The following is a 25,212-nucleotide window of genomic DNA, read 5'->3' on the forward strand; positions in this document are numbered from 1 at the left end:
CACATTCCCACAATGAGAGGTCCACTCATGATCGAATGTACTGTTAAATTGAGGCTCCACCTAAATTGCAGGAAGCACCTCATATTCCGTCTTGGTAGTTTTCAACTGACATCGATCTCCAATTTCCGCGACTTTCCCTTGTCTCTCTCGCTCCATTTCTCCTTCTTATCCTCCGCCCCCATTACCTGTCAGTCAGCAATACCTTAATTTCTCAAGTCCCAAAGCCTTTCAAAGAACGCCATTTCCAGCCCTCTGCCCCTTGCTATTTTAACCCTTAGTTCATTTCGTCTCTTCTCTCTCCACTGTATTCATCTGCTTCCCCACCACGACCCTATTGCCCCCCACCCCCCACCCGATTATGGTTCTTCGGCTATTTATGGCTTTTCGTGGATGCTGCCTGGCTTTCTCCAACACATCGTGCGAAGGTTCCTCAGTTTCACTTTCCTTTGAGTATTTCTGAGGCAGGCGGGGGCGGATGATTGGGTCATCCGAATGTTGAATCAAGACTGAGCACCCATTATTTTATGAAATATTAATGAATCTCTGCTCCTGGGTGGTCTTTCTTCCTCATCTGTAAGTGGGCAGGTAGACATGATATCTTTAACTTCAGACGTCTTTAATCTCTTGCGGTGGTTTCACTTGATAAGGTTGAGAAGCTCTTGGCTCTTTATTCGCCACGTTCTAATGACAAATCTGTGATGTTCTCTTTTGCTGCTCAATAAATAACGTCACTCTGAACCCGAAATATTTTGCCTTCCTCGGCCTAATTGTCTTGCTACACTGATACCTAACCCCCCACATATTGATTGGAAATGGTAACGTTTTAATGTGCTTTGAGATGAAAGGCTCGATTCTGATATATTTAATTGAATACACATATGGGAATTTCGTTCTGTGTATATTTGAAATCTATTTCTGGTGCGTGGACCGCATCTTGAATGAGGTGGCTCTGAATAAAGAGACTTCAAAACAAGGGAATACCTGTATGTAGTATGAAAATAAATTTTGTTCAAACAAAATCACACAGTCTCCCGAGATTTTACTTACTAATCTCACGAAACTCACCTGATGCACACAATTTCCGTTTCGTCTCCTCACATTTTTGCGAATACTCTCTACTTGCAAACAACATATTACACCGGATGTGTGGTGTTCAGTGCACAAAAATACTGAATCCGTATCACCCCGCATCATCATGTCATAGGGGAAAGACTCCGCCCAAGATGATAAGAAACTGCAGAGAGCTGTGAATGCGGCTCAGAACGTCAACCAACCTCTCACTCCCCTTCATCCACTACATCCCCACTTCCCACTAATCCCTAAAAATAGACATCCTTCTAAAGACAGTCAAAATCCTCACACAGTCAAAATCTCTCGCGCTCCTCCAATCTGGAAGACGCCTCACCAAACCTTACAGCAGCAAACCTTACAACAGCAAAGTAATGTTGTCCTTTGTTATAACTGGTCTCGCTCTGTAACACTGCACCTGCGCTGTGTTTTCAATACTGTAATATATAGGGGATGGATCTGACAAAAGACAAAGGAGGAAAAACCCAACCCCAACCAACCAATTTTCCCTTGCAACCGCTGCAACCTTGTCTGCCTGTCCCGCATCGGACTTGTCAGCCAAAAACGAGCCTGCAGCTGACGTGGACATTTACCCCTCCAAAAATCTTCCTCCGTGAAGCCAAGCCAAAGAAAAAATCTGGATTTCAGGCGAACGAATTTTCTCGCCTATTCTGTGAACGTGACAATTAACAACGTGTCCCATTCCCTAGAAGACAAATATTCATTTATCTTTATAGAACTAATGAAGGTTAATTTATACCAGTATCCCATCCCTCTGTTTCATCCCCACCCGTCCCCTTCAGATTAGAATATCTCTTCTGTGACTGCACCTCCACATAAAAACAATACTCTTCAGATATTCTGCGGCCAGCCTTGTGAGCATCAATACCTTCTGCAGTGTGGTGTTGAGAACATCACTGCCTTTATGACATGTGCACCTGAAAGCGGCTAATTTGTGTGCTGGTGCCATTGATGGGACACACATTCCCATTATCGCCCTGAGCATGGATGCTGCAGCCTACTACAATCGCAAAGGGTGGCACTTGGTGGTCTACAAGCGGTGGTCCACCACAGGTCCTGGTGAGTTAAAGTCATTGATCTTTATCAGCTCACATGTCAAAGTCTATAACTTAAATGTGCTTTCCATTCATGTTACAGCTTCTCAGATGTGTTTGTGGGTTGGTTGGCCTGCACGCATGATGCTGGAGTCCTTGCCAACTCTCCTCTGTACAGAAAGGCAGAGAACCAGGCTGGATACCTCTTTCCACGTGACGTGAGTGTTCACCCTTCAAAGCTCCGTGTGTCAACGTTATGCACACTTATTGTGTCAACGGGCAACTGTATGAATTAACTACATTTTTGCATTGTTGTGCTCACAGTTGTCTAAGGATGTAGATGGAGTGGAGGTTCCAGCGCATCTTGTGGGTGATGTGGCATACCCCCTATGACCCTGGCTGATGAAGCGGTTCACACAGCACCAAGTACTGGATCCGGAACAATGAAGATTTAACAAGGCCCTTAAATCTGCAAGGATAGTGGTGGAACATGCGTTTGGGTATCTCTACTACCTTTGTCCCTGATGTTTGCCTGCTGTGTACTGCACAACATATGTGAGATTAACAAGGATGACTTCCTATCAGAGTTGAAGCAGGTGGCCCTACACCCAATAGCCAAGATTGTAATGATCTGCAGACCCATGGGCACCAGGCCATCCATTCTGTGATTATGTCCATCCTATAAGGGGGAGGAGCGAATCTCAGGGGTGGCGGCTGCCACTCGGGTATGTCCCTGCCATCCAGCTCCCCAACTCCCACAACTTGCTCCCCCCTCCCCTCCCCCCGAATGCAGTGACCTGAGCCTGCTGCCTGTCATCTTATGTGACACTCTGTTCTCGTGAAGGAATGGTTGCATATAAATGAAACATGAGTCTTCAGTGCTTGTTAAAAATTTAATAAAAATCATTTTTCAAGAAACTTTTTTGCTTCATAAATATCTGAGTTAGATAACACGACATAACAATTCAAAGTATGCACCTAACTAGATGTAAACCATGGAATGGACATAACACAATGAATATCCACTCCACACTTGAACACCACAGAACAAACACAAAAACGGTAAACACAACAAACACCTCCACCCGTTACCATAGCATCTCACTGCTGAGTGTTTCAATCCTTAAAGTGGTGCACAGAAAATTGCACATTTCAGGGCTTCAAGGAACAACAAAAGTGAACAGTGAGTTAGCAGCATGAAGGAAGTTTAGTCAGATGCACACTTCATTCTAGCACTGAGAAGAATGAGGTGGGGGTGGGGGGGGGGGGGGGTTGAGGAACCTGTCCCGGACATCATGTATGTGCCGTTCTCTGTGAACCTGCAATGGCAGGCATGCAGGTTCGGTGAAGCTTGAAGATTGGTTTGCGGGCCGTAACAACTGGTAGAAATGAGTGGAATATCATCTTGTTATATATTTGGTTGCTGTTGGGTGATTTTGGGATGAAGTAGCGGGATGTTAGGGGAATAATGCGTCGCTGCAGGAACGAGGTGGGCCAGGCAGCATGCATGGCAGGTTAATATTTCGCGACGAGACTATAAAGGGGACGATGTTATTTGTATAAAGTGGTACCTGTGCTGGAACGGGACCAAAATGTGATAGGGTATTGAAGATGGCAGAGGTGGAGAGACAGGCAGAAAGAGAGATGAGTGGGTGGGGTAAAAAGAGCTGGAAAGAGTGGAAGCAGATAGAGGCGAGAGTTCCCCAAACTTGGAAACATCAACAGTAAATCACATCTTGTCGAATAAATTAAACTCTTTAACCTGCCGAGTTTCTCTAGTGCTGTGTTTGTACTTCAAAACGTCAAATCAGTAGACCTCAGACAGCATAGACACAGCTTTCCCTTTGGGTGGCGATAATGGTGTAAAATCGATGGAAGGGAGAAGTCTGTTGTGAGGTTGGATAAGTGGCAACTGAATATCTAGCAAGACCGGTACCAAATCACCATCCTTTTATTTGGATTTAACACGACGCACTTCTTCGTTTGGGTTTCTTTTCTTCAGTATTCTGCTCCTCATAGTGTTACGAGCCCAAAGGACCCCAAAACTCAGCAGCAATAGACATTCACAAAGTCAAGTAGTTATTTTAACAAAAGTTGTTTTAATTAACTTTTAATTAACTTTAAACATGAAAATAGAATCAAACTTTAACTTATCTCTAAACTTAACTAACTCAAATTAACCCCCTTCTAATTCTAAGCACAGATGTATGTAATGTGTGTAAATTTAAGAAAAATACTTTGGTTCACAGTTCAATCTCACTTCTTCTTCCAAGTTCTCTGGTTGCAGGCAATTCTTATACTGTGCACAGAATTTAACATGTATAAAGTTCACCAGGCTTTGGTGCTCGAAAGGTAAATGATTATCACTCAGGAAGGTTCTTGTAGTGTTTCCAGAGAGAGATATTTGTTGTTTCAGGATGTCCACAACTGAGGTACTACCATTAGTCACCTCAATGTCTCACTGATGAAACTTGCCCCATCAGGGTTCTCCAGATGATAATCTCTTTCTTTCAGGCTACTACAGAGTTCCTTTCTGTTCCCCTTATTACAAGAGAAACATCAGACAGATAGCACTTCCAGCCATCCACTGCTCTGGAACTTTCTGTTTCCAACCAGCTTTTCCTGGCTTGCACTTTTCAGCTGCTTTCAATTTCACACACACTAGCTGAGAGAGCTTCTTGAACTCACTCTCTCTCTCTCTCTCTCTCTCTCTCTCTCTCTCTCCAACTGCCAACTGCAAAAACCCCATCTTCTTCAACAAACAACAGGAGTTCTCCTCTCTTGGTCAAGCTGTTGTCTAAGATAAACAAAACCCAGGAGTGACTTTTCTGTGAGCACACTATAGGTACTTTTAAACAGCCAGTTTGTCTCCTCCAAACAATGGTCTATTCATTTCATGACATCATTTCAATTAGCACCTACTTGTGAAATGTGAAATTCTCCATAGATCCTGCAATGTTACTGAATATGAATTCTTCAGTCTTTCAAATAAGATCTGTTTTTAAAATGTGTGTATGTATGTAATCTACTCTAATTTTACCAAATTCTCCCTAATATATATACTCCATTACAATAGGAAGAGTTTGAGCTCTTAGAACAAGATTTTGAAGGAGGTTTATCTGATCCTCTTGATTTAAACGACCCTACTCTACCCACCTCCCGGCTCATAGGTCTGTCCATCTTGGATGCTCCACGCTCTTTGGGTTTAGATTTGTACTTGGGTTCATTGCCGAAGGGATTTCAATGACAGGGCAGAGCACTTGGGGGTGAACTGATCACAGCACTCATAAAGCAAGACATGTTTCTTTCCTTTGAGTTGGAACCTGCCACACCATGTACTTGGAGCGACCAACGAACCACACTCCTTGTTCACAGAGAACGGCACATACATGATGTTTGTGATGACCATGATGCCAAATTAAACAAAATCTACTCTATCTGCACACGATCCTTATGTCACAATGCCCTGCACACTATGAACATTACTCTGGTGTCCGCTTCCATCTCTTTTCAATTCTTCTTGACACCATCCAATGACTCTGTGTGAAAAAAATACTTCCCCGCACATTAACATTCAGTTTCTTGGATGTTAGATTTTGTTCACATGCATATGCAGTATAGTCTTCTTTCCCTCCGTTATGGAGCCCAAATTGATAGATGGGACCGAGATCCCACTGCTGATTGACAGATGAACGTGGTACTTCCACAAGCCTTGATTGACGGGTGGATCCAGACCTAATGCGACCCCATATTGACAAGTCGTTACATTGTACCAATGGTTGTGAGGGCTCTCCTTACAATTTCGGGTCCCAAAGCTTCAGCCTATTCAGCCTAATGGTTAATCTGCCACTGGGTCTGGCAATGCTCCAAAAAAAATTCCCACAAAAATCAATGGTAATAGCTTCTTTGCTTTACACCATTTCGGTTTACGAAAGGTTCCATAGGAATGCTCTAGTTTCGTACAGTGGGGTATACCTGTACTTAAAGAAGCACTCAGGGGGGAGGGAGTCACGTGATGGAGTAGTGGCCGGACGGAGAACTCCAGCCCTCTCCAGAAAAGTCGGGAAAAGCAAGAGAAAATACAAAGGCACAGAAATAAAAGTCAAAGAAAAGTGAGTATAAAGGTGGAAAGAAGATGGAGACAAAAAAAGAAAAATCAAAATCAACGGAAAGAAGAGAGGAAGAGAAGACAACGGAGGAAAAAGGTGAAGGCCTTACCTGTCCGAAGAGGCCCGCTGTGGAGAGAGGAGCCCGCATCCTCAGGTCGGTAGAAAAAGAACTACAACAATGGCTCGCAGAGCCGAGTAAAAGTGCGCAACCGCGCATGAAAAAAAACACACCGACGGGAGGGGGGACCAGCTGGGGAGTCGATCTCCACAGCTGGCAACGACAGCTGCAGAACACCTGCAGCAAGAAGAGACCACAGAAAACAATGAAAACAAGAAAGAAGAGAAGGAAAGGGCAACAAAGAAACAACAGATGGCCAACCCAGAGGAAGAAGAAGAGGAAGAATACAGTGAAATAGATGAAGGGAAAGGCAAGGTAAAGGATATACTTTCTCTTGCTGGAGGATACATGGAGTCATTTAAAGAATGGCAAACACAGGAATTAAATGATTTAAGAAGAAGAATAAACAACACAGAAGAGAAAGTGAATAAAATAGATATGACCTTAACAGAAATGGGGAAAAAAATGGACAAGATGGAAGAACGGGCAGTAGCAGCAGAAATGGAGGTAGAAGACTTAAAAAAGAAATTGGAGGAATCTAATAAAAAAACTAAAGAGACACAAGAACTACTAGCTCAAAAAATAGATATAATGGAAAATTATAACAGAAGAAATAACATAAAGATAGTGGGCCTTAAGGAAGATGAAGAAGGCAAGAATATGAGGGAGTTTATAAAAGAGTGGATCCCTAAGACCCTAGGATGTCCAGAACTACAGCAAGAAATGGAAATAGAAAGGGCACATAGAGCATTGGCCTCTAAACCACAACCACAACAAAAACCAAGATCTATTGTAGTAAAATTCCTAAGATATACTACAAGAGAAAAGGTACTGGAGAAGACAATGGAAAAAGTAAGAGAGGGCAACAAACCACTGGAATATAAAGGGCAAAAAATCTTCATTTATCCAGATATAAGTTTTGAACTCCTAAAGAAGAGAAAGGAGTTCAATACAGCAAAGGCGATTTTATGGAAGAAAGGGTATAAATTTATACTGAAGCATCCTGCGGTATTGAAAATATTTATTCCAGGACAACAAAACAGACTATTCTCGGATCCAGAAGAAGCACGAAAATTTGCAGAACAATTACAAAAATAGACTGAGGGTTGAAGACGGGTAATGAGAGTAAAAATGATCACGATTGATATGTATGTGGGTAAAGACAAAAATAGACTGAGGGATGAAGACGGGTAATGAGGGTAAAAATGACCACGATTGATATGTATGCGGGTAAAGAGGTATAAGAGTGAATAGAGACAATGTGCATACGTGAATGTATCTGTAATTAGAGGAAAATATAGATAGTATAGACAAGAATTAATAAGGGAAGGTAATGGAATAGAGAGAATAAGGATGGAATTAAAAGAGTGACCTTTGTGACATATGAAAAGTGAAATCTTTTCTGGGGGGGGTTGGGTGGGGGAAAATAGCGGTCACTGCAAAATCAGTTGACGCTTGCAAGTGGATTCGCAAATCCAAATGGAGAGGGGAGATGTGGTTGTCCGACAAGGGATAAAGGACAACTCAGGAGGTGAAGGGGAGATTGGGGATAAAGAAGATAGAAATAGGAGAATAAGGAAAATGTTGGATGTTGGAGGAATGTTGTCTTGTAAAGAGTTGAAAATAAGAAAACAGAAATGGAAAAGGAGGAAAGGTAATGATGGAAAAACGGAAAGAGAAGATAAACAAAATATAAAATGGCTACGCTGAACTATATGACTTTAAATATTAATGGAATACATAACCAAATTAAAAGAAGCACTCAGGGCCAAAATATCAATAATATGTTTTTACCACCTCTGGACACTGCCAGACTGGCTGAGTTCCTCCAGCATTTTTGGGTGTTTTTACTACTATCTAGCAGAGCAGCTTTCTAGTTCCACCTACTGGGCACGTTGCATTGCCTTGCAGATTGTTCTCTGCCACATAATTAAGAATTCTGCTGGCTAGTTCATCCCGTGCTGCAAATGACTCAGAGACCCCATTTCTGCTGAACATTCTGCATTTTTTTGGGCTGTGCTATCCCTCTTTATAAAGTAAAACAGGGTGAAGAAGGACAGAATCACCCCATTTGTCCAAACTTCTGACCCACTCACACCAAAGCAGATGAGAGCTTTTCTGGGATTAATTAACTTCTGCAGACAGTGGATTCCTAATATTACCAACTACAATAAATTGTTATCACTGTATGCCTCCTGTAAGGCACCCCTGCAGTATGACTTCACTCTCATTGAATTCACCACCTATGCAGCCTTGAGAATTTGTTGCAAGCTCCAGCTTTGTTCTTCCCACTTCATGATCACCCCTTCCAATTTTATGTTACTAATCTGTTTCCCTGTACTTCAGCTGTCCTCACACAGAACCACCATGAACAAATGGCTTATTATTCAACCTAGGGACTGCCTTCCTGCACTCAGATTCTGCTCATAGCATATACCCTTGTTACTGCAGCAGCCAATATTACTTTACATCAACATCTTCAGCTCACCAGTACTGCATCATTTACTCAATATATGGAAGAAGATTCACTTAGAAAGAAAAAAAACAAATTACCAACTATCAAAATTATTATTGATGCAAAATCAGCTAATGCCTTTTACAATAGATAACCTTTCCTTTAGAGAAAGGGAGAGAAAAGGAATTAAAAGAATAGAAAATTGTTTTTTGAGAAATAATTTGTTAATATTTGAACAAATGAAGTACAAATATGGAATAACTCATGGTACAATGTTTGCGTACCATCAAGTGAAAGCCTACTTAAAGGATAAATTGGGAAACAGATTGAGATTACCAGAAGGAAGCAGCTTTGAATATGTGATTACAGAAACAACGATTGAATATGTGATAATAAAAAGATTTATAACAAACATGTACATCATGCTGCAAGAGAAGGAAAATGGTGAAATAAGCTATAAACCCAAACAAATGTGGGAAAAAGATTTAAGCATAAAGATAAAAAATGAAACATGGGAAAAGTTATGCTCTGGAACTATGAAGAATATAATAAACACAAGGTTACATATGATACAGTATAATTGGTTACACAGGTTATATATCACACCCCAAAAGTTAAAAAAATGGGATCCAACAGTATCAGATAGATGTTTTCGCTGTAAGAAGGAAACGGGAACAACAGTACATGCAATTTGGGCATGTGAGAAAGTGAAAAAGTTTTGGGAAGATCTAAATCAGGTATTAAATAAAATCACAAAAAGAAACATACCAAAAAATCTAGAGATCTTTCTTCTAAGTAATATAAGAAGTAAAGAATTAGGCCTCAAACTGGATGAAGTGCAAAAAATGTATAATGTCAACTTGGAAATCAGAAGAGAGCCTGAGAGTATAGCAATGATACATAGAAATGAATAAATGTATTCCATTGGAAAAAAAATAACATATAATTAAAAAAATAAAGTCACATTATTTGAACAATTTGGGAACCGTACATGGAACACAACAGAGAGGGCCTACCACGGACCTCCACCCCCTAAAATGATAGAATGAGAAGAAGACAAAATGAACTGACCCAGTGTGTAAAAGTAGATGACACAATTTTCTTGTTTATTTTCATTGTGTGATGACATTGTTTAATGGGTTTATTGTATTGTATATGTTGAATGTTTAATGGATTTGGAGGGCTGTGGGAGGGGGGGAGGGAAGGGAGGGGGGGGAAAAGGGGAGAAAATGGCACTGTGCATATTTAAGAGGGAAATGTTTATATGTATTTTGATTGATATGGTTCACAGTGTGAAAACAAAAGATTTACACCTAGCATTCAATAGTGAGCCTTCGTACCTCCCTGCAGAATCAGTACCTGACCCAGGCACATCACAACAGATATGAGACAGCCTCATTTACTAACCCTCTCTTTACCTTCCACCACCCAACAGGCACCAAGTTGCTTTCTTCCTACCGTGATTGCCAACTCATTGTTCCTCCTAATGGTCCATTAATTGTCCATCCAAGCAACATTCTCACAGCATAAAGTCCGTCATTTTGACTCTTTATTACTTCTAGAGATTTGAGAGCTTTTGGTTCATCTAATCCAATGAGAGGGGTAGATAGAGTTGATATGGAAAGGCTTTTCCCATTGAGAGTAGGAGAGATGGATACAAGAGGTCATGGGTTGAGAGTTGACGGGCAAATGTTTAGGAGTAACATAAGGGGGAACTTCTTTACTCAGAGAGTGGTTACTGGGCTTCTGGGAAAGGTGGTGGAGGCAGGGTCAATTTTGTCATTTAAGAAAGAGTTGGATAAGTATATGGATGGGAGGGGGATGGAGGGATATGGGCAGAGTGCTGGTAAGTGGGATTAATTAAAGGAGGGTACTTGGATCAGTGCGAACTAGAAGAGCCAAATTGGCCTGTTTCCATCCTGTAATTGTTATATGGTTATATGGTTATATATCACAACTGAGTCGCTTATAACAAGTTTTGCTGATGTGTCCTTTACACAAGCAACCAAAACATATTCCATTCTTCTTTAAAAAGGTTAATTTCTCATCAAACAATCTTTTCTCCAATTGTGAACATTTTTCTAAAGCATGGTTATCTTTGCAATACAAACAGCTTTCCTGAACAGTCTGATCTTCTTTTTCCTTTGTTTCCTTGTTCTTTTTTTGCTTGTATCTGACATAGCAGTAACAAGGGTACTTCCCTTTGGTTTCTGTTGAGACGATGATTTAAATTTCTTTATATCTTTAGGAACTATTGAAGTATCCTTAATATTTCCAAATGCTGGTATGGTGTAAACATATACATGCTATTCCAAGAATTGTACAACATATTCAAAAGTTACATCCCTTCCAGGCATAATTTTAAGCTCTGCAACTTTGGTTCTCTGTAATTCCTTCATCTTATAAGGTAATTTATTTACAATAATCGATAAATTAGCAAGCAAATTCAGCTCTTACAAATATACACTACTATCCTTTCAGAAAGAGTGCATATGTTTCTAAAGCCTTTGTGTTCTCTGATTTTATTGCTGGCCAAGAAAGAATCTTGTCTGTGGGGCCTTGTGATTTTATGTTCATTGCCATAATGATGATCCAATCATTCTTTTGCCCTTTTAAAACCGTGCTCTGGATCCATATATTGGCAACTTTTGACTAGTTCATTCACCTGTCCTCCAGTATACTGTTCCATATAATACAGATGATCTTTAGTGCTTTTAGTATTTCTTTCAATGTGATGTTCAAAGGATTTCGTGAACATTAGATATTGTAATGGATCCCCATTAAAACTAGAATTTCATTTTTAGATAAACCATATGAACCTTGTTGCTGCACTAACATAGCAGGAATTAATTTTGTTTTGCTATAAGTGATAATATATTGTTTTGTCCTCTGTGGCTTGCAACTGTGTTGTCTTGTTGTGAATGGAGTATATGGAACTTGAAATGGTGCCATATGTGTAGGACCTCGAGTTGTAAGTGATGGCATTGGTGGAGATCTTTGACTTGTCACTGGTTCTTCAGCAACATGAAGAGACATCAATTAGCATGATCAACTCACATGGTTGAACTTTTTTGAAATACTCTCCTTTCAGGAAGATTCATATATTGTGCGCTTTGAAGAGATTGAATGCCGCTAGTTCTTTCCATAGGATAGGCCATTGTCATTTGAGCACTAACAGCGACACCCATGGCTCCTTGCTCGAGTATATTCATTTCTGTGGTTGTGGTACTCACTGATTTGCTCGAGTGTTAGGTGCTAGCTCTTTGGGTATTTCACTTTGAGTGATAAATCTTGCAGAAGCCTGAGCTAATGCTTTGACTTTGGCCATATTCATAGCACATTGTTCTTATAGCTTTAGTCTTTTCTCTATTCAATAATCTATTTTGTTCCTCTTGCTAATTCTTCACTTCAGCTTCTTTATCCACAAAAGCATATTGTTTCTCCAACCACTCACATTGCACACAGATGGTAGCCAAGCTGCTTGCACCTTAGCATGCATAGCTGATATGCTTGAAGCATGCAAAGTTGTACTTGCTCTAGTTGCCTTTGAAGACTTTGAAGATTTCCCGCGTTCATAACCTTGGAAATACTATCATCAGGATTCACATCTGAACTTTCAGCTACTGCTAACTGAGTCTCTATCTTCTGCATTTTGCTTGGTACAGCACCAGCTAGACTTTACAATATACATTCATCTGTTTCAGTTCCACTTTAACCTTTAAGTCAGCTAATGGGTCTGCAGTGCTTGATGGTGTCCTCTTCTTGCTTGGTAGTTGAAGCTGCTTCTTCTATGGTGGATGGCTCCAATCTCCTGCCAAGCATTGTTGGTCCACCACGCTGGCTCAACTCTCAACCAAACAGTTCTTTGAGAGGTGCTCAAGGTCTTTAGACCGACGAAACTTATTCTTCTCCATCTTGGATTCTTTACACTGCAGCCTGTCTTCTCCTGGCTTATCCTGGTTCCTGGGAACTTTAAACAAATTTGAACCCCATTCTCAGTCATTGGCACTGTAACAGCATTGCACTAACTGTGACGCCCCACATTCATTTTCTATTTAGCAGCATTGGCACCTCTGCTGGTTGAGGGACTTCTCGGTCTCAGCCCATCAAAACCCGATAACAGAAAGACTCTATACTGTGGTCCTTCCCCATTGCATCCTTGTGTTGGCAGCAGCAAGCCTCAATGCATCTCTCAGCATGTACTCCTACAGCATGGAATGTGTCAGTTGTCTGCATTCCCTCACCGGCATCTTTATATGCTGAAAGATCAACAAGTTTCGAGCAGATCAAAGGATGTCTTTCACAGAGTTGGTGATCTTCCAGCAGCTCTGGCTATCTGTCTCTGCTTGAGTCTCTGGGAACAGCATGTAAATCCGACATGCTGTTGCTGGGGATGAACTGTGACAAGGTCCCTTGCATCTTTCTTCACACACTCTGAGAAAATCCGCATTCTGAAAAGAGGTGGGTGACTGCTTCCTCCCCATCACAATCGTCTCAGGGACAATGTATGTTGTGGATAATATTTTGGTCATACAGGAAGGATCTACCTGAGAGCCAGCCACTTGGGCTAGTCCTGGCACTTGTTAGTGAGCACTTGAGATGAGTCATTCTGCCAGATGGCCTGAAAGTCTGCCCAGAGAAACCACAAGTTCTTGTCTCTTAGTATCTGAAGGACATTCTGAGCTGACCACTGCCTGATGGATTTGTGGTCAAAGGTGTTTATCTGAAAAAACATTTCCACAAAGGATAGGTAGTATAGCAATGTCCAGCTGACTGGGACATTGCGCAACAATGTTGCTAGGCCCATCCTTCACAACACCTATGACACATAATGCCCTCAAACTTTGGTTCCATGCATTGCCAGCTGCAGCTACATACACAGTGGGTCATCAGAACGAGGACCATGCTGTTGTCCTCATTGTCTGGCCACTTGTACATCGTGTCTCTTAAGATTCTTTCATTTTGGATCCTCATATGATTCGGAAGAAGATGGGCCTGATATCCATGTTCTTTCCTGTAACTGCAAGTGAAGGCAGTGCCCCAATCCCAATTCGTGGTGGACCTTTGCAATCTTCTTTGACCAATTTTTCATGCAAGCCTCAGACCCTTCTAACCAGATACACAGCACCTGCATGTAGTCATATCTGACTGTGAAATGGATGGTAAACCAATAAAACCAGTTAATGAAGAGCATTGCCTCACTCTTCTTCCTGGCACCTATTGCCAACTCAAACTCGCTACAGATGTTGATCAGTCTGTGGATCCTTCATCTGTCTAAACAGAAGACAGCAATGTAGTCTATGTACAGTCGTGGTTCTCAACCTATTTCTTTCCACTCACATTCCATTTTAAGTAATCTCTATGCCATCAGTGCTCTGAGATTAATAAGGGATTGCTTAAAGTGGTATGTGAGTGGGAAGGGAAGGTTGAGAACCACTGCTCTAGACCCAATTGTTACTGAAATATTTTGATTGAGAAAAATGGTCATTGGTCCATTTCCTTTGGAGTTAAGAAACCGTGCACGAGTCAAACAGGTACGATTAAAGCAGTGGTTTTCAAACTTTTTCTTTCCATCTGCATACCACCTTAAACAATCCCTTACTAATCACAGAGCACCTATGGCATAGGGAATACTTAGAGTGGTATGTGAGTGGAAAGAAAAAGGATGCACAGGGAGGCTTTGACTTGAGTGTCTCCCCTGCCTGCCAACATCACCCCTCATGAACTCATCTTTCTTTATGAATTCATCAAAGGGCTCTATGCTGAACACAGATAAGACTAGAGAGAGAGGGCAACCCTGCCTGACTCCAGGCTTGATGGGGAAGCTATAATTTCCCATGTTTTTTTTTGGACTGTGTTATGGATATCCATGTGGAGCAATTTAATCCAATTTTGGATTTCCTTCTCAAAGCCCAGTTTAGAGAGCAATTCCAATACATACATGCTTCATACCTGATCAAAGGCCTTCTCCTGGTCTAAGCTGACCAAGTAAATGTCCATCCCTTTGTCCTGCATGTAGCCAATGGTATTTATGAGCAGGGCAAGGCTGTGAAAGATTTTCCTCCCTTGAACAGTGTATGATTGGGGTAGGTGGATCACAGGTTCCAGAAAAGCCTTGGACAGGATCTTGTAGTCAATATTTAACAATAATATTGGGCTCCAATTATTTTTTCTTTGAATATTATTTAAACATTTTCTATGCACTTTGTAGTCAAAATTTAATATAGTAATTGGGCTCCAATTCTTGATTTCCTCCTTCTTCCCCTCCTTTTTAAAGATGAGAGTAATGATGTCCTTCCTAATGAAGCAGGACATGCAGTGTGCCAGGAGCAAAGCATTGTATACTTCCAGCAGGTCCAGACTCAACCCAGTCCCACAGAGCCATGAACAATTCAGCCAGTAAGCCGTCACTTCTGATGTGCTTTACTCGACCCAAAGGAAAAGCTGGAGTCTATCAGCTGCCCTACAGCAATTGCTGGCCCAGGTTCTTCTGCTTGGTGTCTTCGAAAATCTCTGAGATAGAGGGCAGGAAGTTCTGGATGGCTGTGTTGTCTATAGCACTGATGTCACATGGCCATAGAAGGATCTACTGATTCACTGTATGTCCATCTGTGAGGATGTGACTGAGCTGCCCTTTTCCTTATGGCCATGGAAATCCCTCTGGGAAACGTATGGAAGAAGAAGTGTGAGCACATCTCAGTGTGTTCCACTGTGCCATCTCTGGTTTGGAAGATGGTCTTAGAAGGCTCCCTTGGAGTTCCTCTCTCACATCCATCCATCTCGATTGCAAAAGGAGGAGTTTCTGTCAGGCAGTCTGGAGTTGACTCAGTTCCCTTTGACTCTGTCTTGTTCTCCAAACACCTTTGAGGTTGAAAAATGTTTTGATGTTCTCCTTTGTTGCTTCCTACCAATTCATCCTGGAGTCAAAGAAAGGCATCAAGGTTCTCCAACCAGCCTACTCCTTCTTTAGTTCCTCTATCTTCTCTAGGGTCAGCAGCTTCACACTCAGCTTCCATGTTCCTCTGCCACTCTCTGGTCCATCTTAGCTGATAGTATATGTGAACAGTGCAGTGGTTAGAGATGAATATCGGTGGTTATGACTGCAACGGCCTTTGACAGGAAGAAAAAGTCTATCTGAGACCAGGTTGAGCTGCTCAGTTTCAACCACGTGGGCTGCAGCTGTACTCCATCTACAGGGTTTCTGAATGTTTCACAAAGCTATGCATCTTTAACTGTCTCCATTAGGAGCTTGGAGGAATTAACCGTCTGCTGTTGGCACCACTAGATCATTCAGCAGCACTGATAACGCAGTTGAAGTCACCAGCCAGGAGATCGCCAGCAAGGGTGTAGACCTGTGGGACAGCCAGCCTCTCATTCCGCATTGGCAAGGCATACACATTCGACAGCTGGAGTAGGGTTTTGTGGTATGTTAGATCAACCATGAGGATACAACCCACCACAACAACCTTCTTAACCTTAGTGATTACAAAGTTGCTTCCCCACAGCAGGATTTGCAGACAGGAGATACAGCAATCATTCCCCTGACCAACCCTACAACCCATGAGACAACCATTGTGAGCACTTCTGATAGTTTCTGAGAACCATATATAACCATACAACAATTATAGTATGCAAACAGGCCATCTCGGCCCCTCTAGTCTGTACTGATTTAAGTGATCTCCTCTAGTCTCACTTACCTGCACCCTGCCCATAGCCCTCCAATCCCCTCACATTCATGCACCTATCCAACTTTTCCTTAAAATTGACCTTACTTCAACCACCTCTTCCAGAAGGTGCACCACCACTGTCTTGTTGTCGGCAAGATATGCAAGGCATTCACACATTGCATTGTGCGTTTGACACTGCTCATGTCGAGGGTTGCTATTTTAATCTCCATTATGGTTTTTGGAGTCTCAAGTTCACAAACTTGATGGTCTTGTATCAATCAGCCTGAGTCCTTGTGCCCACAGCTTTGAACTGCACCACAGTTCTGACTCTGGGGCCAAGTGTTTTTGTCCCAAATGTAATGGAAGGTACTATAGTTTTATGTGTGATAATAAATGGAGGGCAGTGGATGTTGGGCACTGGACATTCTTCAGACCACTGTGACTGCTGAGACACTTTTTTTCTGGTGATAATGATTGTTTTAAATTCCTACCTCCCTAGATACCTCTTCGACAGTCATTGGGATGTTTTGAATGTCCTCGACTTTGATGGCAGAATCAAAAGGGTTGTTGAAGTTTTCTGCTATTTTCTTTTGTTCCTTTTGTAATTCTCCAATTCCTCAACAAAACCTTCTCCATCCTTTGCAGATGAAAAAGAACATAGCATGTGGAGCGTAGAGCGTAGGATATATAGGATAGAGCATGTAAACCTACTCCACTACTGTCTAATGACTCCCTACCTCATGCCCATAACCCTCTATTTTTTTATGTGCTTTCAATTGCCTCTACATGTGCTGATATCTCTTAGTTGTCCCTAGGGGTGGAGAGTAATTTACTTCTGCTCCAATTTTTTGAAATCCCACATGACTGGTGAGCCCAGTGAGGGGACTGAAGATCTTTCCACAGATGGGACAGAAATGGCCTGAGCAGCCAGTTCATGTGTGAAGTGCTCTGCTTCTCCCACTGTTCACATTGGATTTGGTGCATGGCCTCAGGGGTTCTCCACACCATTAAGAAGGTTCCACCTACAGTTTCTGTGATTGTTGGCTATTGAGGTGGGTGGGATGTTGCATTTTTATCAAAGAGACTGGAAACATCCATGAATATCTTCCTCTGACCAGCAGGTTATCATTTCCTGTGATAGAGTTTGGAACAAAGAATCTGTTTCGAAGTCTGATGGAGTTTACTCTTCAGAAATTCCCAACACTCATGCTGACCAAGCTGTCCACCAGTTAGTCTGATTTGCCTGTGTTTGGCCCACATCCCTCCCAACCTTTCCCATCCACATCCCTGTCCAATATCTTTCAAGCATTATGATTGCATCCAGCTCTGCAGCTTCTTCAGGAAGCTCAATGTATATTTAACATCCTCCATCTGTAAAAGGTCGCCTCTCAAATCTTTCCCAACTAACCTCCAACCTGTTGCTTCCACCTTTTGATTCACTTACTCTGGGAGTAAGAGGGTGATCAATCATATCCCCCACGCTGCTTGTATGGGGCCTTTGGAAACACCTGACAATGATTCAGGCCCCAGTTCTGGGGATGTCACAGAGAGAGAACATGAACATAGATCCACAGGGCCCTCCTGTGAAATGAGAGGACCTCACGAAGATGTCATTGGTGGGACCTTTCTGGTGACCTCAGGCACCTGGTGTGGGGAGAACCAGATGTCCATGTGTTTAGAGAGTAGAGATCACCAGTGCTAATTCAGGCCTGGGTATTGCACCATGTTGGAGTTCCTGATGGTGAAACATCCTTACCATCTACCCTGACACATTGAAGGGCATGACATATTTCCCTAGCAGCCCCTGCCTTTGCTGAGAGCTGGTTCTTCCTTTCCTGTCTGCTGCCCTTCTGAGTGTGAGATGGGCAGCAGTGAAGGTGACATCAGGTCACCGTGTCCACAGGCAGCAATGATGGACTGAGCAAAGCGCTGAGGGGCACGTCCGCAGGCTTGAAGGGCTGATGGGCAAGGGCTTGTCTGTAAGCTAAGAGGCTGAGAGAGAAGGGCACATCTACATGCTGAGGCTCTGAGAGGGAAGGGCTTAACTGCCAGCTAAAGATCTGCCTCATGAATTCTCCATCATTTGAGACCAGAACAGTAGGAGAAGAAGATATGACCACTTCATCAAGAGCTTGTGGTTTCTTTTTGCTGAATTGATGAAGCATGAAAAGTATTTGGAAGAGCACAGACAGAGACACCAGCTGAAAACTGCCTTCCAAGGTTAAAGATGGGTTAAGCAAGAAAATCCCCAAATTGGATAACAACATCTAATATTCCGTGCGGGCACTCTCCAACCAGACTGCATTGACATCAACTTCTCCCATTCCTCTTAAACATCTCCCCAAGACTCTTTCTTTCCTTGTCCCCTTGCCTCCTTTCCTCCAGCTCCCTTCCCTCTCCATTCAGAGGGCTACCCATCTCCTTCATTTCTCAGCATTTTTCTCTTTTTCTCTTCTACCCTCCCACTCATCTCCACCAATGACTGTTGTCTTGTGCTCCTCCCCTTACCCTTCCTTCTTCCTCTCATCCCCTCACCCACCCTTTTCTCAGGCATTTGTCTGCTTTTTGCTCAGACCTTGACGAAGGGTTCTGGCCTGAAACGTTGGTTACCATTTGCTTCCCCTTGATGTTGCATGACTTGCTGAGTTTCTCCAGTTCTTTTGTGTATTGCACAATGTCTGCAGATGCTGGGATCACATGCAATACACAAATGTGCTGGAGAAACTCAGCAGATCACACAGCATCCATCTGATGTAAAAGAGCTTCAGCCTGCAACGCTAGTTCCTGTCTATGGATGCCATGTAACCTGCTGAGTTAGTTTCTTTGACACGTTTGAACATTACTGTTGCATGCAGACCACAACACTGCCACAAGAGGACACTCTTGTATTGGAACTTAAACTCAAAAGTTAGGATTCATGGCTAGACCCAGTCATTAAGTGATTCTGACACAGCAAATGAACATCTCTGTTTATTTCTGACAGCCATTATTGATCTAGTTAGCAAATCAGTCAGCTCTGATATTTGATATTAAACAAATAAAAATAAATCTATATTTTTTTTCTCAAAGCATGGCAGACCCTGTCTGCTTCTGATGGCTTTAGTAACCAGCTATCCACGACCACACCACTGAAATCACACACATACCTGGTTGTGGCAAATGCAATTTCCTCAGCCTAATCTTCCTCTGGTTGGCACAAGTGCCCCAGTCCAACTGGTTCCTTTGAAACCTGTGACACCTTGCAGTGAATGAGCATGAATGAATAAGGCAGGGTAACGAAAGAGCACTTTAACAACATCCCTTCTGGTCTTCACAAGTGGCTCTCTCCACACAACAATGCGGTTTACAGACAGCTTGAACACTTGCATTAATGGGATTGTACTGAATCAATCATTTTGACTGGAATGGCTATCCCTCTGCATTGCACTCTCTCATGGCCACGGCATGTGTCATTGGTGTTCAGATATCTTGGGGAATGCATCTTTAACCACTGATCACAAGTTTCAAAGCGTGTCGAGGTCACAGTGTTTTTACAGTTAATCCAATCACTGTGCTCCACTCTGCATTCATTGCACCATGTACTCAATGCATTCTCTTACAATGAGGTGAGTGGGGTGAAGTTTCAGAGGGACTGAGGGGCACCTTTTTAATTGGAGGGTGGTCCATGTCTGGAATGAGCTGCCAGAGGAAGCTTTAGAAGAGGATGATGCTCTCAATGTTCAAAAGGCATTTTGATGGATGTAGAGGCAGGAAGGGATTTGAAGGACATGGTCCAAATGCAGGCACAAGTGATGAGCCCACAACCATCAACTTGGTCACCAGTTATGTTTCCCCTTTGAACTGTGCACCATTAGATCTTTGAAAGGCTGTTACACAAGATGCTGTGTTGCAGCCTGGGGTGACATAAGCAAATTCTTGAGGGTATTAAACAGGAATGCAATGCATAAAAGTGCTGGAGAAACTCATAATTTGATCAAGGTCAGGCCTAAAATGTTGGTGACCTTTGACTTCCTAGGTATGCGACCTGCTGATTTTCTCCAATACTTCTGAATATTGCAAATACAGGAGGATGTTTGGTTAAGGTGAGAGGAGGAAAGTTCAGGGGAGAGGTCAGATGCAAGTTTTATACACAAAGAATGGTGGTTGCCTGCAATACATTACCAGGGCTTCTAGCAAAGTTTGTTATAACAGGACATTCAAAAGACTTAGATAGACACATGGATGAAAGAAAAATTTAAGGTGTGATTAAGCTTACATTATTTTGGGCTGAAAGGTCTGTTCTGTGCTGAAATGCTCTATGTCGACACAGCCCAGTGGCAGCAGGACCTCAGTCTGCTCCTTCCCCATAAAACCTTTGCAGTGGCCACACCAGGCTTCAGCCTCTCTCAGAAGAATTTCTGCATGTTGGAATGTGTCCATTAGCATTGTTCACTCTGGATATCTCCTGATTCTGGAAGACCAATGTGTCTTGGCTAAACCAAAGTCCCTCAATTGCCTTTGACAGTTGCAGGGAATGTTTGCCTCAGTTTGTGATTCCTGGAAACAGCACGCAGATCAAGAGGTCCTTTGTTATATATCTGCTCAGGGTAAAGGACAAAAAGTACCACTGCTTCCTTCTCCACACCTCAGTGAACCTAGAGAAAGGGGAACTGGACAATGGTCTCATCCACATCACAGGCATCTCATGAAGGATGCTGGGATTCCATAGCAGGAGGAGCACAGCTGCTCATTGGTTGCCCGCCTCCCACAGGGGTGTAGACAATTGATTTGAAGCTGTATTCCACTCTGGGTGGTCCCATTAGGAACTGCAGGTCCTGCTCTTGCTTTTGCACCTGGTCCTGGGGGGGGTGTTGTTTGGAGACCCTTTCTCTGTCCTCCACCAGGTCAGGGGCATTGAGCTTTCTTTCTCTTTATTATCTTATTCATGGCTGCCCTCCATTTTCACTGCTCCCATTTGGCTGAATTTCGTCTCACCCAGAACCAATCTGTGGGCCCACACTTGGCTGGATTTGGTTTGTTTCCCAAGCTATAGCATGTTTAAATTTAGAAAAAGTTAGAAGTTGTGTTGTTGACCCTTCGGTTAAATTTGAAGAAACATGGAGGCCATTTATTCAACATTTTCATATGATGTAAGTTGACCCTTTCCGAATCCTTTTCAGCATTTTCTTTGTGAGTGTAAAGGAGTGGAATTAACCACAAAATTATTGTTTAACCGCTGAAACGGTAACCCAGCTCCTGTTTTCTTTTTTGTTTTGTTTCTTAGTTAGAGGGTTATTTTTATAATAAAATTTAATTCCTTTTCATGTTTAGCCTTTGATTGGGAGGCTCAGTTTACATATGTTGCTTGATGTCTGTGTTAATGCAATCCCGATCTCTTTGTATCATTCTTATGTTCATTAATCAGAAACTTAATTTAAAAATTGAAAAAGAAAGGAACCAATCCGTGGCTCCATTCACTCACTCCAAATTTCTGCAGGTTTTTCAATTCTAATACAGAGGCACAGCACACTAATAGCCTCTCGCTGTCTATTCATTCTAATTTTAATTTAGAGATTCAACCCCAAATCTATGAAAATGAAGAAGAGATGTGGAAAGGTATTTACTTAGTAAAAGTAAAACAGGTGGTATAAGTAATTTTGCATTATTGATTGCTATAAGGAAGGACTTTAAAGAAGTTAAAGAATCAGTGGATAAAATTAAGAAAAAATCAGATAAGATTGATGAGAAGATGAAGAGGATGCAGCAGGATATGGTACAATTTGATGATAGAGTAACTCAAGTTGAAGATAATACAACTGCTTTGGATGTGGAGACTCATAAGCTTGAACAGAAAGTAGATGTGTTGGAAAATTTCAGCAGGAGAAATAACATTAAAATGGTGGGCCTTGAAGAAGGCCTAAAACAAGAAGATGCTATAAACGTTTTTAAAAAGTGGATTCCTGACGTTTTGGGAGAAGAAAATTTTTGTGATATTATTGAGATTGAAAGGGCTCATAGAGCTCTCAGAGGGAGACCATCTTCAGGCCAGAGACCACGTTCAGTGTTGATTCAACTTCTTCGTTGTCAGGATAGAGAAAAGATTTTGAGACTTGCAATGCAAGGGGTAAGAGTCAGGAAAGGCTCTCATTTATATCAAGGAGATAAAGTCTTGTTTTATCCTGATACAAGTGAGGATTTTCTAAAAAGAAGAGAATTTAATATGGCAAAAAAGAGTCTCTGGGAGAAAGGACATAAGTTTGTATTGTGATGTCCTGTAACTTCGAAAATTTCCATTCCTAGTGGACAAAATAAATACTTTAAAAAATGTATTTAATTGTTTGCAACATCACAGGGAAACATGAATAAAACATTAATCAAATATCCATAACAAATGATACATAAAAAGTACTTTTATATATTTTCTCCCCATTACCCCCTTCCACCCAAAAGTAAGAAAAGGAAAATATACAATAATATTAGTATAGACAATCATTAATTGTTATTAAAAATTACTAATTAAGTGGAGTGGATAAGATAGAAGAGGTGACAAAATAAATTCTTCATCAATTCTATGGAAGCAGATTATGTAAAACAGCTTCAAAGAACTACAGACACAGATAGAATGGTCAGTTATAAGACCATTTTTTGCAATGATTTTTCTTTTATGAAATAATCTAAAAGAATTATTATTCTGATTTTGGAAAATCTTTTTCCTTTTTATTTCTTATTGTGTTAATGTTTTTAAAGACCATATGATAATTGTATCAGGGGGGTTTGGGATGGAGGTAAGGTACTAACTACTTTGGATCATGTGTGTAATTGTGACCTTAAAATAGATGGAGGTAGTGTTGGGTATAATTTAATTAACACAGTGGGGGGGGGGGGGAGGGTAGGGTGGGGTAGAGAGGGTATTTTATTGTTTATATAGACTTACGAATTTTGGAATATATAATTTTTAAATGCTTTTTCTTTCTTTGGATTGCAGAAGAGATGCATGATGACAAGATGGACAATGGGTAATTGAATGTTGAGAGGAGATTTGGAGGGAGGGGTGAAGGGAGTAAGATGGAAGAGATTGAAAATAGTAAATTCGAAATTTGTAAATTTTAATATTAATGGGATAAGTGGGTCAGTTAAAAGGAAGAGGGTATTAACATATGTTAAGAAAATGGTAGTAGACCTGGGTTTCCTGCAGGAAACTCATTTAATGAAAAAGAACATTTGAAATTGAAGAGGGATTGGGATGGAAATTTTGTGGCTTCTTTGTTAAATTCAAAGGCCAGAGAAGTGGCTACTTTGCTAAAAAAAATTTTACCACTTAAATTTCATAATGTTGTGACTGATCCAGCAAGGAGATATGTAATGGTAAATCGTCAAATATATTCAGAATTTTAGAGACTTTTAAATTTGTACATGTTCATGCCCCAAAGTAGGGCAGTTTTGGGTAGATTTTGGGAACTTTTTAGAACTTTTTAAAATTCAAAGTTCCTGAATCCCATCATCCTGGGAGTTGATGCGTACCTGACTTCTGGTCACCTTCTGCTGTCCCTGATCACCAAACAAATCAAAAATAATTTATTTGTTTACGAGACTTCAGGTTTCTCCTTCAACTGTGTCTGGCAGCGATGGCCAACCTCTCACGAGAGCTGGTCTTAGTGGTTGCCATGTTGAGATATTTCACTGCATTTTAACTCCTTGTGTCCTGTATTTTTCTGATTCTGTGGCTCAATTTTCTGACCGTCAGACATATCTTAGAGGCCAGTAGAGTCCACAGGGTGCTCAGGGCCCGCAGCAACAGAGAGAACAAGAAGGGTTTGAAGATAAAGAATGGAAGGGAATCAATAAAGCACTTCCCCGACATACTTCCATTCTGAGAAACAACAGGTTTTCCAGAATGGAACACATCCGTATGTTGGACAGTACCTGTACAGAAGATATTCAAAACAGCTGAGAATTTCACTGGGATGTGGTGACACGCCTGCCAGGAAAACAGACTGGCTTGGGAAGTCTCAGACAGCGTGATAATGTCACCTTCAGCTATGCATGATATGGGGGTGGCTGGGAGCTTGGGGTTTTAAAAAGTGTGCAGGTCCAACAGTAAACTGCTGTTTTCTGCTTGAACTCAACTCGACTACGACTTCTCATTTTGCACGGTGATACAGCGACCACATCGGTGACCCCAACGGGCCCCAACGGGCCCAAACGGCTTTTGGACCCAAAATAGCCAACTTAGCAGTTCCCCTCAAACTGCCTGTGTTCTGGACAAATCAACTAGAAGTGTGGTTTGGACAAGCTGAGGCACAATTCCACGTTTGTCAAGTAGTGGCAGGTAGTACTAAATACTACTATGTGGTAAGGGCCCTTGATCAAGAAATGGCAGGTCGAGTAGTAGACTTCATCCATGATCCATCAGATCATGGGAGGTATCTGGCTCTTAAAGCCCTACTTCTCCGCACATATGGTCTCCCCTGTGTGGTAGCTGCCCATACAGATGCTCTGTGGTGCGCGAAGCAGCAGGGCAGGGCAGGTGCCCTTCAAGGGTTTTCCATTTCCTCTGTTGATGGCATTGTATAAATGGGGCCCAAAGAATTATTGAGGCCCCTTTCCATCCAGACACAATACCTTTGACCCACTACCATCAGGAAAGGGGGACAGGAAAATCAAATTCAGGAATGCCAGGCTGGGAAATAACTTCTTCCCACAGGCTGTGATGTTGATGATGTCAAACTGAGTCAATCATAACAAAATATTTATGAATATT

The sequence above is a fragment of the Narcine bancroftii genome, chromosome 5 (assembly GCF_036971445.1).
Source record: "Narcine bancroftii isolate sNarBan1 chromosome 5, sNarBan1.hap1, whole genome shotgun sequence".
Lineage (NCBI taxonomy): Eukaryota > Metazoa > Chordata > Chondrichthyes > Torpediniformes > Narcinidae > Narcine > Narcine bancroftii.